Source organism: Carassius auratus, unplaced genomic scaffold, assembly GCF_003368295.1.
Source record: "Carassius auratus strain Wakin unplaced genomic scaffold, ASM336829v1 scaf_tig00214025, whole genome shotgun sequence".
Classification (NCBI taxonomy): Eukaryota; Metazoa; Chordata; class Actinopteri; order Cypriniformes; family Cyprinidae; genus Carassius; species Carassius auratus.
In genome coordinates, this window is record NW_020527498.1 from 7608 (window position 1) to 20772 (window position 13165).

General features: G+C 35.5%; 2 long non-coding RNA genes across 2 annotated transcripts; both read left to right on the forward strand.

The window, feature by feature from the left end:
- Nucleotides 1-1083: 1083 nt before the first annotated feature.
- On the forward strand, nt 1084-4868 carry LOC113090848 (uncharacterized). Its single transcript, XR_003287273.1, has 3 exons — nt 1084-1123; nt 1979-2017; nt 4787-4868. It is a non-coding gene; the product is annotated as an uncharacterized LOC113090848 (long non-coding RNA).
- Nucleotides 4869-5309: 441 nt separating this feature from the next.
- On the forward strand, nt 5310-12228 carry LOC113090847 (uncharacterized). Its single transcript, XR_003287272.1, has 6 exons — nt 5310-5582; nt 5880-6045; nt 7734-7894; nt 8083-8318; nt 8908-9324; nt 11564-12228. It is a non-coding gene; the product is annotated as an uncharacterized LOC113090847 (long non-coding RNA).
- The last annotated feature ends 937 nt before the right edge of the window (nt 12229-13165 follow it).

Below are 13165 nucleotides of genomic sequence, written 5' to 3' on the forward strand. Positions count from 1 at the left end.
CCCCCAACACCCTGTTCTCACTAGGCTACTACCTTACTGTAATGAGTCATTTCTTATGACTTCCTATGATAAGCAAGCATACTAAATCACAGAATATTTAAGTTCTCATTCTGTTTTATTTCAGACCTTAATTAACACATGGCTCAAACTTACAAAACATTGAGTCAAACAAGTTCTCTAGCTTTACAAAAGGAATATTGAACTACTTCTGTAAAAATGAATACAAATAAAATATACACACAAATATACAAATGCTGTTTTACAGGAATTGCAAAGTGCAATCTCTTTTTGCAACGTAAATTATTTTTCATACTACTAATATACTTACAACTGTAAGGTTTTGGTACTATTCTGTAACAAAAAAGTACAATCTTACAACTGTAGAGGTGCGTCAACTTCTGAATGAAACTACAACAGTCCACTGTGAAAATGAAAGCTAACTGCGTGGCCTTTAACACTGGCCTTTCATTCGAACGAAAATTATTATTATTATGAAATCATGCTACCTCCGCATATTTTGACTCCTGAAATCGGGATTTTATGCGGCGAAAGTGCGGCGTATTTGAAAAATGCGACCCCCGCATAAATATGCGGCCCTTGGCTGATTATGCATTAAATCACACGATCGCATAATCGCGTTTTTCTGGAAGGACTGCTTAAGGGCCGAGTTTGAACATCCCTCCCCTAAACCTACCCAACATGTGCAAAACACCATATTTAAATAAAAAAAAGTTTTGGCTCATTTATAAGCCCTCAAAAAGCAAATACAATGAAAATTGTTTTCACACACACACACACACACAACCTTCTTTAGGGAAAAAAAGTTAATGGGCAAAGTTTACGGTCTTCTCATGTGCCTTGGCAACATCTTCTGATTGGACTGCTGCCAAGTTTAAGAGCCCTGACCCCATCCACACACACACACTCATAGAGAGAGAGAGAGAGAGAGAGAGAAAGAAAAGAAAAAAGAAGACAATTGGCCAAAGTTTACTGTCTTGTAACTATGTGCCTCAGTGACGTCATCTGATTGGTCGGCTGCCGAACTCAAGCCCACTGACACACTGACTCCCTCCACTCACACACTGACCACTCAACAACAAGCAGCCTACACCTGTTTTCTGAGGTAAGTACCTTTTACTTTTCTACAAACTATATTTAAAAGTTATGACTTCAATACAAAACTACTTCTAATAAATCAAAAGTAATAGGGGTCTATATGAGATTGACAGGACAGGCTGACAACAGAGACAGGATTTGGTCTAAAACAAGTTTTTCTGACAGGAAAATTATTTTCTGAGGTAATTTTGAACTCAAATCCATATATATTAATGATTTATACAGTGTTAGGAAGAAATTACAGTATAATAAAACATATTCTGACATGATTTGGCATGAGAAGAGGGTTTCTGACATGAAAATGCATTTTTTAGGATTTTTTCCCCTTCAAATTATTGTAACTTAATGTACAATAATTTGTCATGACCTTTTAAAAATTAATTTAACTTGATTTGAGTTCACATAAATTAATTAATTTATTAAAAAAATCCCTTAAGTAAAGGACAGAAAACAATCCTCTCAAAGCAAGTCCTGTCAGAATATACTTGGTGTAAATAACTACAGCATAATAAAACATGTTCTGACAGGATTTGGTCAGTTTTTCTAACAGGAACTTTTCTGTTTATCATAAAACAGTACATTAGATAAATACGAGTATCTTGAGTATTTTTTCTGTATTTTTGCTTACCCTCAAGATGTTTGCTCACCTTACAACTGCCCTCCACCAATGACAAACTAATTTATCATTGCACAAGTCCTAAGTGACAGAGGGGGACAAATAAAAATGAGTAGATCAGTCAATGTCCTGCCTTAAAAAAAAACATATCCGATACATTTATGTAAATTTTTAAATTGCATGGCTACTATAAAATACATATTTTCAGTATGACTTTACTAATATATATACCTCTGTTTTCAACAGATTTTCAGACAAGCACAGTTACAACAACTGTAGACTGAGGTAGGTGTCTTTATTGAAATAATAGGGGTGTAACGATTCACTCGTTTTCTCGATGCATCGATTACAAACCCTGTCGATTCATATGCATCGATCTTGAAACATGATTTTTGAATCGTGAATCGCCGATCTTGGACAGCAAATCGATTCAAAATGCTAAGAATCGAATGAATCGCGATTTCTATAGCGATTCCAATGCTTTCAAAATGTATACACATTAAATTACTACACGCACAAATTAATGGAGACCTTGAAGAGCATTCGTGAATCGTGCCTCTTATCTGTCCTTCACGCGCTCCACTGTTTACCGCCTGAGACTGTAACAGGATTGCGTTCGCGCTCTGTTCGTTTCTGACGCAGCTGACGTGTGATCTATAGGACTCGTGGCCAGTAATGCTAACGTGAAGTAGTTTTACTTTTCTGTAGTTTATCAATGGCTCTCTGCATCTTACCGACGGAGTTACCGGAGCCGTCGACAGCTGTATTTATTGCATGGACGGAGCAGAAATGTAAGTGTCTAAATCATACGCACGTCCATTAAATGATAAATGTTTTTAAACAATGCGGATGAACCGAATGTACGAAGGAAACTTCTAAAATTAACCACAGCATTAACAACGACCTTGAAATAAGAGCGCAAGATTTATCTGATAATCAGATGCATGAAAGTAGCGTTTGTTTCATTAGCAAACAGACATCTAGTGAGTTTCCTCTCAGAATCATTCGCTGATGGAGAGGAAAAGTTAAATAGAGATGAAGACGTTTTCACACTGAAAGAGAAGCGATCTCGCTCTCATAGACGTGCCAGGCTATATCTGCAGCTAAACTGAATAAAAGCAGAATGAACTGATGAAACAAAAACAAAAAAACCCACAAACAATTTATGAATGATGCAGTGCTAATTGACATTTATTACAGTACAGAAACTATAAAGTATATTTTCTACCTTATTCTGTGCAGAAAATTTAAATAATTGCTAAGTAAATGTAGCCTAGTATATAAAACAATCATAAAATTGCCATTAGGAAAAAAATATTGATTACAAATGATTGATTATTGTCCAGCAGTGTATTTTATTTATTACATCTAATTACAAGTAATTAAAAATAAGATAATTCATTGTAAAAATAATAATAATAATAATTATTATTATTATTATACAGGCTACATACATAAAATGATTGTATTTGACATTTCTGTCACTTCTGAAATTATGGCTACGCCCCTGGTGTGGCAAAATGTTAGTTTATACATAATACTCTTTAAGCTCTTTTTAAAAACTTGGCTTACATACATTTTACGTATGCCATGTCGCATCATTAAACTAGCATTTAACAATGGACAAAAGTTTTTTTGTTTTTTTTTACCTCTTTTCTAACCATAACTGCTACTGTAATTTGCCCCTGACTAAGCATTTAAAGAATTTAGTAGAAGCATTTAAATAATCCTCTGAATGCACTTAAAGAACGCAGAATCGAATCGTTCTTGAATCGAATCGAAAACCTATGAATCGTAATCGTATCGAATCGCTGCCTTGCCAAAGATTCACAGCCCTATGAAATAATTATACACCGCAGTACTGCAAATTGTGGCAGCATTACATTAAAATTACATGTACTTTGTTCTTTTTGTTTCATAAATTTAGCATCATTATCAAACGTAAAACAAATTCATCATCTTAATTAACCATCTTCTTAAGGGAAAAATCAACCGTATACGTTTTTTTCCCTTCTTGTCATTATGCAGAACACAAAAAAATTATATCTGAAATAAAAATATAATTAAAGAACTTAAAATGATTTATAAATGATCTGAAATCAATATTTGAGCAAGTACATAACCAGCCAATGTTCAAAACTATCACCTTACTTTAGCCCAGTTAGTTTCTAATCATGTTTTGTCATTTGAGTTGTACAGGTAGGTTTTTGTGGTAAATTTTAGCATGCTGCTTCATCATTACGTCACGTCTGTAAACATGAAGAAGTTGATCTGGCTACTAGACGATGACATGTGAGGATCCTGCAGGTGGAGGATCATTAAAAGACTTTTCTCACAGCAGCTGGAATAATTACATTCATCATTTTGATGGAGGGTAGTAATCCAGAAAGTATTGTGTGTTTATGAAACAGATGTTTTAAATGTGCTTCTGATTACAGATAGCCTGGGATTACATAAGATTTGTATTTTAAAGATAACAAGTTTGAAGGGAGCATAACTAGCTTTTTGGGTTAAAAGTTAATATCTTGATATGAAATCAATAAAATCTGTGATTGTGAAGTACAGTAAACATCCAGACCGGTGCAGTGACTGACTGCCTTTAGATTCATCCACACACCGCTTCACAACCCTAGCAAGGAAGATAACTCTGTAAAAAGATGCAACTGCAGGTTTTCAAACAGATGGCGACAAAGAGGCAAAGCTTACAGACTGCAGCTTTAAATTGTGGAGCGAACTCTCCCTTTAATCATACATATATTTACTTTTCTTATTCACTATAATCCTAATCTTCTTCAGTAAAAGAAAAAAGCTTTTTTCATGTTTTCCTCATCAGAATGGCATCCTCTCCGTATAGTCCCATCAGGGTCAAGTGTGTGCTTAACCACAAAAACACAAAACCCCTACATTTTATTCAAGTAGATGAGAAATTAGGTTGAGCACTCAAGTAATCACTTACCTTCTACACCTGAAGACCAGTGGACAGTGCACTTCAGACTGGGCAGCCTTCGAAGAGGACGTGACATACTATATAAAAAACTACACCTTGTCCTCAAGGTTTGGGCAGGAACTTCTGTTCATGGGTCTGAACACGATGACCGACAAAACCCCCCTCAAACTGACCTTTGATGCAGAGAAGATGGTCAAAGACACCCTGATTCCTCCATCTGTCTCCATCTTCAAGAGGAGGCCACTTAACTCTGCAAGGAACTGTGGAACATGTGAGTGACTTAAACTGAATTATCAAACACTGTCCTGAACATTATTAATATTTAACTACTGATATTTTAATTTAATGATGTCTCTATTTTGTTTCTATATTTTGCCACGGGATTTACACAAGCTCCAGTCTGGATCCAGAACACCTGAGAAGAGATGATGCTAACACTGAATCAACAAACAGAACTAACAATTATTGCTAAATGTGTGACTGAATCATATAATAACTTAATTATTAATATTGATAGTTCATCATCTATCTGACTACATCTTGTATTATTATTATTTTTATTATTATTATTTTTTCTACAAACCTTGTCAAACGTGCACAAACTACTAGCTACTACTAAATACTGTAGAAACATAATTTTCTGTTAACTTTGTAACAATTTGTATTGTAAAAAGCGCTATACAAAAACTTGAATTGAATTCACCATAACTTTATAGATGCAGGTTCCAAGGATGACGACTGTGAGGGACACATCTTGGACGTGGGGATCAGAAGAGGCTCCAGAATCCTTGAGGTGTCCTTATGGCGGGACCAGGCCTCGTCAATGATAAAGTTCACATATGTCACCTCCGAGCAAACGCCAAGGCTACTAAGTTAAACTCACCCATCCACACAACTGTAGAGGTATGTAACACACACATTAGAGCAGAGCAACTGAAGCATAATCAAACTTTAGCAAGATTTTTCAGTTGTGTTTGTTTTGTTGCATATAAACATTCTGTTTCTCCTAAATTATCGTGTGGTAACTATTTCATGAAATCAATAACACACACAAGGCTGCATTGTGCACCAACCTTCAGTCACAGCATTGCCCTTCATAGATTATGTGTAAACATAACTGTTCTTATAATGAAAATCATTAGAGATAAATTATCACTAAATCAGAGTTGTTGTTTTTTGTACTTTTTTGCTCTTTCCAAGGTTCTGGAGCAAGGACCAGTGGTGGAGAACATGGTGGTGATTTGCTTGTTGAAGCTAATGTTGAGCTCTTGTTGCTCGCTGAGGACTTCAGTGAATACACAGCACTTCCTGAACTGACTGATAAGAGTCTAGAAGATCTTCTGTGCAGCTTCCACTTCATTCAGAAGTAATTCATGACCACAGAAAAATTAGTTATGTTGATTAAATGTAAGTTTTCAGTTGTGTGAAATAGTTGTGTGCCATTTTCTTTACAGCGTAATTCACGGCATATACGAGAAAGGTCTTATTGTTATTATTATTTTTTTTTTTTCTATTGAATATACTTTCAGTGTTTCACAGTATAAGCCAATGTAATTCGTAAACCTATACATTTAAACAGCTATAACCTTAAAAACACACATTTGCTTACCATATAGTCTACATTTGACTGTAACAGCATCGCCGATATTGTTCCCGCTCCACAAACACTTATCTGTGCTTTACACACACACATTACTGCATTATGTTTTCTATACCATTCTCTTTCTCATATTCTCAGTTTACAAAGTTCAATAATTTTATATTACAGCTACTTTTAACACAACACTTGATATTACAGAGCTTGTTTTCCTCCCTCAACTCAAAACTGTTGATCAGCCATGTCAAACTAAAAGTCCCATTGTTTGATGTTATTTTCTCTTCTCCCGCGTTAAACGTAGTCTAAATTTACATATTATTACAGATCTTTAGTAATATTCATATTTATATTGCATGTACGCCCACTAATAAAATTAGCATAATTTATATTGCACCAGATCTTTTGCAATTTTATTCTTCTTTTTTGCCCTCAGAATGGCTACTCTATACTCGTCCAACAAGAATTACCGTATTTTTCGGACTATATGTCGCACCTAGGTATAAGTCGCATCAGCCCAAAAATACGTCATGATGAGGAAAAAAACATATATAAGACGCACTGGACTATAAGGCGCATTTATTTAGAACCAAGAGAAAACATTACCATCTACAGCCACGAGAGGGCGCTCTATGTCTAGAGTGTAGACTACAGGAGCACTGAGCAGCATAAGAGCGCCCTCTCGCGGCTGTAGACGGTAAAGTTTTTTCTTGGTTCATTTCTCTTAGTTAATTTCTCTTGGTTCATGTCAAATTAATTTTGATAAATAAGTCGCACCTGCCTATAAGTCGCAGGACCAGCCAAACTATGAAAAAAAGTGCGACTTATAGTCCGGAAAATACGGTACATGCAAACCCATTCAGACCCGTTTGGTAAATAAAGTAGAAACATTCATATACACACAAAGTCTACAATTGAACCTGAAACATACAGGACAACATCAGTCTGTGCCCTCACTGATAATGCCAACACCTACCTACACAAAGATCTGGCCCAGACCCCGAACTTGAGGAAGGAGCTAGCTACATCTTAAAGAATGTGACTGTCTCAGATATGGTTTAGCCCATTTAGTCGGGCCAGCAACACAGAAATTTCGCACAGCTCCACTTGTGGTCACAGAGGATGCAGTAAAAGCTGCACAAGACGCACTCTGTCCATCCTCTACAACAATGTCAACGAAGACAACATACACTCAGCGCATGGATATATAACTCTTCAAGGCCAAGTGAAAAACTGAGTACCTTTATCAATCTATTTCTCTGTTATTCAACATTTGCTACTTCTGCAAAATACATGTCACGTACCTAGACATTTTAAACGTTATACATGTCATGTACTTATACCTGCTCAGAATAAACTTATTATGGTACTTACCTTTAACATTTTTGTCACCTCCTCTGTATTTTCACAGCTACAAAAAGTGAGGATGATGCTCATCAATTCCCATTTTAAATCTACAGCTGCTGTGTGATCCTGATCCTCTTGATATCTTCTTGTGGAAAGATGAAGCTCTCTGTGTCTTACACATTAGAGATGACGTAGAGATCACCAACATTTATAGTGACAAAGGTGCCTCGAGGAAGAGGGAGTTTTCATTCCTCTCAGTACACAACTGTCAAAGGTAATCATTATAAAAAGTGAAAGACACACTGTAAATCTGTCTATCTATCTAACACACAAGAAAAAATTATACACTCCTATCATACAAATCTTTAATAAAATCACACACTTACTAACAACAAACAACATTACACATACCAAGATGTTTGGTGTAATAACATTGACTTTTTTTCTTATTTTCTTTTACAGATTAAGCAGACGCCGCGTACAAAACAGAAGACACCTACACTCTTCTCGACACTGACGACGAAGTCTACAGTTTCTGCAGAGTTCTACGCTGGGAACGTCACCAGTTTCATTGACGAATTACCCATGAAGATTCTTGTGGAACATAACAACCTCCGAATCGTTGGTCACAACACCACCTTAAGCTTCTCCTCTTAACCTGGACTCCTATCATTGTTCCTGTCATGTCCATTTATTTGGTAATACTTTCCACTTTTTAAAAAACACCTTTCATGTCCATTTATTGCTTTTAACCTCTGTACATATCTAAAAATGTATATTATATTAAAACTACTTTTTGGCAACAATTCTCATTTAAAAAAAAAAAAAAAGTCTCATTTATCGAACTTAAAAAACTTGATCACATTTTCCACAATACTACCATTAACTACTCAATTATTTGCTAACTACAAAAATTACAGAATGAATCATTTTTTGTGAGATAAGATTTGTGGGTGTAACCACTGTTACTGTACATGTGATACTTCATTTCTACATCTCAAAACTACTTAACAACCTCACAATCTGATCTTTTGTGCTATTGATCACAACATCTTAGAACGCTTTTATTATTATAATACACGATTACAACAATCTATAACAAATATTACCAAGGATTTTAAGAAGTGCTTAAATTCCTTAAACCTGTAATCATATATATATATATTTTTTTTATATAAATTCAGCCTTGAAAAGCAGAAGGGACTTCTTTCCAAACAATAAAAAATCTAACTGTTTTTGTTTATTTAGTTTTCACAAGGACCTTTCTCTGTGTTTTCTTTTCCACAGAATGGCAGCTCCAACTTCTCTCCTGGCATTTTTAGGTGCAAGTGCGTGGACACCCGTCTTAACCGCCGCGCACTGACCTACTGTACGAAAGGGAAAGAAACAGAGGTAGATAAGGTTAAAACGGAGATGGTTTGTGCACTTACTGATGGAACAACAGTGTACTTGAATAAAAAAGATGGGCTCAGCCCTGAATTTGAGGATGGGGTGAGTTACATATTGCAAAATTACACCCTGTCCAATGCATATGGGCAGATGTATTTATTTGTTGGTCCTGGACGATGAAATTCAAGACCGTGGCGCAGGACGCTGTAAAAGGCCCCGTGTCCAACTTCACCCAACACGACTGGTGAAGAGGACCACTTATCTTCAAGAGAGATAATGGATGTCCTGCTCAGACTCCGAGGACAAATCCAAGAAGTGAGGGAATCTGTGGTCTATTTTCTTTTGATCTAAACATGTTTGCAGTGTTTAATTCATTCTTTTAAGAGTTTTCCCCTTTAGTAACTACCAGTTTAACAGTGTTACCTCTCTATCATCCTTTTCCAGCTCCAAATAGAGAGTGAACTGACTTTAAGAAATCAAACATAAAAAACTAAAAAAAACAAAGAAATCAAACATAAAAACAATGATTTGTATTGTAAAAAGCACTATACAAATAAACTTAATTTTTTATTAAAAAATAACAAAGTTCAGAAAATAAGTGCTAAAGTAATTCTGAAAAACTAAAATATAAAGACACCTTACATATTTTCCATTTAACACAGTAAAGTTAATGATGCAGAAGCTAAATCTGACAATCTTCACCAACACCATTTATAAAGATCCAGAATTGAGGATCATTTTAAATTAATGTATAAAGTAGCACTGCATGATTAACAGCACAGTTTTTCTATCTATCCATTAAACACATTCAATATTAACTTGGAGTTTTCCCTCAAAAAACAGCTTATTACCAAAATATGGTTAGATCCAGAATAAAGCATTAATATGTGCAAGAACCAATAAACAGCCAATATGCTAGTAATATTTACATTTACATTTAATCATTTAGCAGACGCTTTTATCCAAAGCGACTTACAAATGAGAACAATAGAAGCAGTCAGGTCAACAAAAGAACAACAACAGAATACAAGTGCCATGACAAGTCTCAGTTAGTCTAGTATAGAACGCATAGCCAGGTGTATATACATTTTTTTTTTTTTTTTTTTTAATGATAAAGACAAGAAAAGGAAAAGTACTGGTGTTAGTAGGTTAAGTGCAGGCGAAAAAGATGAGTCTTTAGATGTTTCTTGAAAATGAGTAAAGACTCGGCTGTACGAATTGAGATTGGGAGGTCATTCCACCAGCTGGGCACAGTCCAGGAAAAGGTCCGTGAGAGTGATTTTGAATTTCTTTGGGATGGCACCACAAGGCGTTGTTCACTTGCAGAGCGCAAACTTCTTGAGGGCATATAGGATTTAACCAGTGAGTTTAGATAAGTTGGTGCCGTGCCAGTGGTTGTCTTGTAGGCAAGCATCAGTACCTTGAATTTGATGCGAGCGGCTACTGGTAGCCAGTGAAACCTGATGAGGAGAGGAGTAACGTGAGCTTTTTTTGGCTCATTGAAGACAACCCTCGCTGCTGCATTCTGGATCATTTGCAGAGGCTTGACAGTACATGCAGGAAGAGCCAGGAGAGCATTACAATAGTCCAGTCTGGAGAGAACAAGAGCTTGGACAAGAAGTTGTAATATCCATGCTAATAAGCAATAAGTTAATAATGAATGTGTTCCCCAATCAAAGATTAATTAACCTAAATTGGGTGAATCTAATAATATAAATATTCCAGGAACAGGACGGTGAAATGCTCCACTCAGTTGAATTTTAATCTTCTAGCTGTGTGGGGTTAGGATGAAACACTCATGTTCCCGTCCTGGATCTTGACCTGAAGTGTGGGGAAAAGGTTTTTTAGGTATCGCTGTGGAGGGATGAAGCACTGCAGGACCTGTATGAAGGAGAGGATGTGGTCATCACCCATCTTTTGTCAATAATTCATTAATTAATTGAAGTAATTACTTTGAAAAGTAGCCTGCTTATATAATTTAATAAAAATGCACAAAATAAATTTGATGTAATCGTGATGCATTATTATATTGAACTGAATCTAATCGTTGACTTGACATGATAATCAAACTGAAACATGAAATACTATTCAGAATTAGAATGAGTGTGTCCCAAACTGTAGTATGATGACAGAAGTATTACAAAGGTATCCAAATTGTCCAAATGACCAAAGTTTCAAGACATTTAAATGAAGTCCAGATACAGCACACTCTAACACTAATATTTAATGTGGAGGATATTAACTGTGATGAGACAAAGCAGGTTAGAGACTCCAGAAGACTCAGCAGCATATTCATGAGTATGCTTTAATTAAAATCTACATAACGTTTCTATACATTGACTCACCTGGTCTCTAATCTGTATTACACACTTTAAATTATAACATGGTGCGCATAACTAATAGTTGCAATTACGACAAAGTAGTAGGTCTCAAACTTTGGCAGCTCTTTTACTACACACTCTTAAGTATGTACTCTTAAGTGTACGTACTTTTTGCAGTCTAACACTAGAAACTTCCAGTGCTCATATTATTTTATTTTTTTGTAAACTTGCAGATTGCTGTGGGGCAGGTCCAAGAAACCGAAGTGGAAGTAATCGGTGTCTCTGAGATCCACGACACATGGCTCTTCCTCACGAGTGTTTCTGAGAGCATCTACTCAACGAGGATGACCTGATCTCCAGCGGCTGATGAGGATAATCCTAAAACACATCAACCGCCGTGTTTTAGAGCTTCATTATAGAGCAGTAAAATGTAAATAGTTGTCTGTTCACATCTGTTTAGTTTGTGTTTTTTTCACTTTGTAACAATTCTCTGTTTGAAGTTTTTCTTTTGTTTGTTCGTTTTTAGTTTGTACATAATTTGTTCTAAACCGTGTGTCAGTAAAAATAAAAACATAATTCTGTGTTTCCACAGTAGTTGTCTTCTTTACCATTCATATCCTTCCTCTAACATCTGTATCTTTAGTCGTGTCACTTGCACTGCATTGCACTTCGAGTAATGGTGAAGATCTGTACGGCTGTCACGCTTCTTCTGTTCGAGCGCTGGATTTAACAAACAAAACTGGCTACAATTTACCCATAGAACACCAGAAGTGGTGCATTCAACGGACGAAAATATATTAACCATATTATTAGATCATTTTCTAAGACTGCACGATATAGTTAAACATGCACGATATATTAAATAACTTTTCAAAAAAAATGTTAGTGTCTATTATTTACACTAAGTCTACCAAATTTAGCTTGGGCTAGTCAACACTACAAAAGATGGCACTTAACTATCAGCTCACATCTCTTAATAACAGGACGAAATCTGAGATGTAATCATTTTGACGCCACCAACCCGAGTTTGAAATCTCAAATCACATCAGAAAATCATTTATTTTAAATAAAAATGTACATTATAATAAGATGGCTGCTGATCAAATGAATTAGTCCAGAAGGGGTGGCATTAACTACTCTATTTTACTGTGACTGATCTTCATAAATATTTCTCAACTCTGCATATATGTCATCAGTTTAATCCACTAGCATTTTCACAACATATTTTAATATTTTACACATTTTGCATTAAACGTATTTCTAAATGAAAAAAGAACGGACTGTAAAACGATTCAACTTAAACATGACTAATTTAAAGATTTGTTTTATCTGATAATTAATGCATAAGCAATCATAAAAATATACATGGGATGCTTATAAACAGAATTATTAATGCAACAGATTTGTCACAAAACAGATAATAAACGTAATAAAAATACAGAGAATTATAAAACGGCAATATTTTAATTAATGCAAACCTATCATAATTGCATTTTTATTATGTATTCAAATAACATTAATAAACCATACTCATGCAGAAATCTGAGGCTCTGGTTTGACAGTCTCTAACCTTAAGATCATATAAATAGCAGTCAGAACAGAATCAATTCTCTGAAGATGTACAGTATTACACATTTGAGTGTGACTGAGGGTGCTTTCACATCTCTAGTTCAATTCATTTGGTACGAACCAAGGGCAAACAATTATACATTGTAACATTTTCCAGCTTTTTTGGTTCCTTTTCACACCACACTGATTGCTTTGGTCCGTACCAGTTGAAACGAACCAAAATGCAGTCACATGACAACATCTACATCACTCATTGGCCATGACGT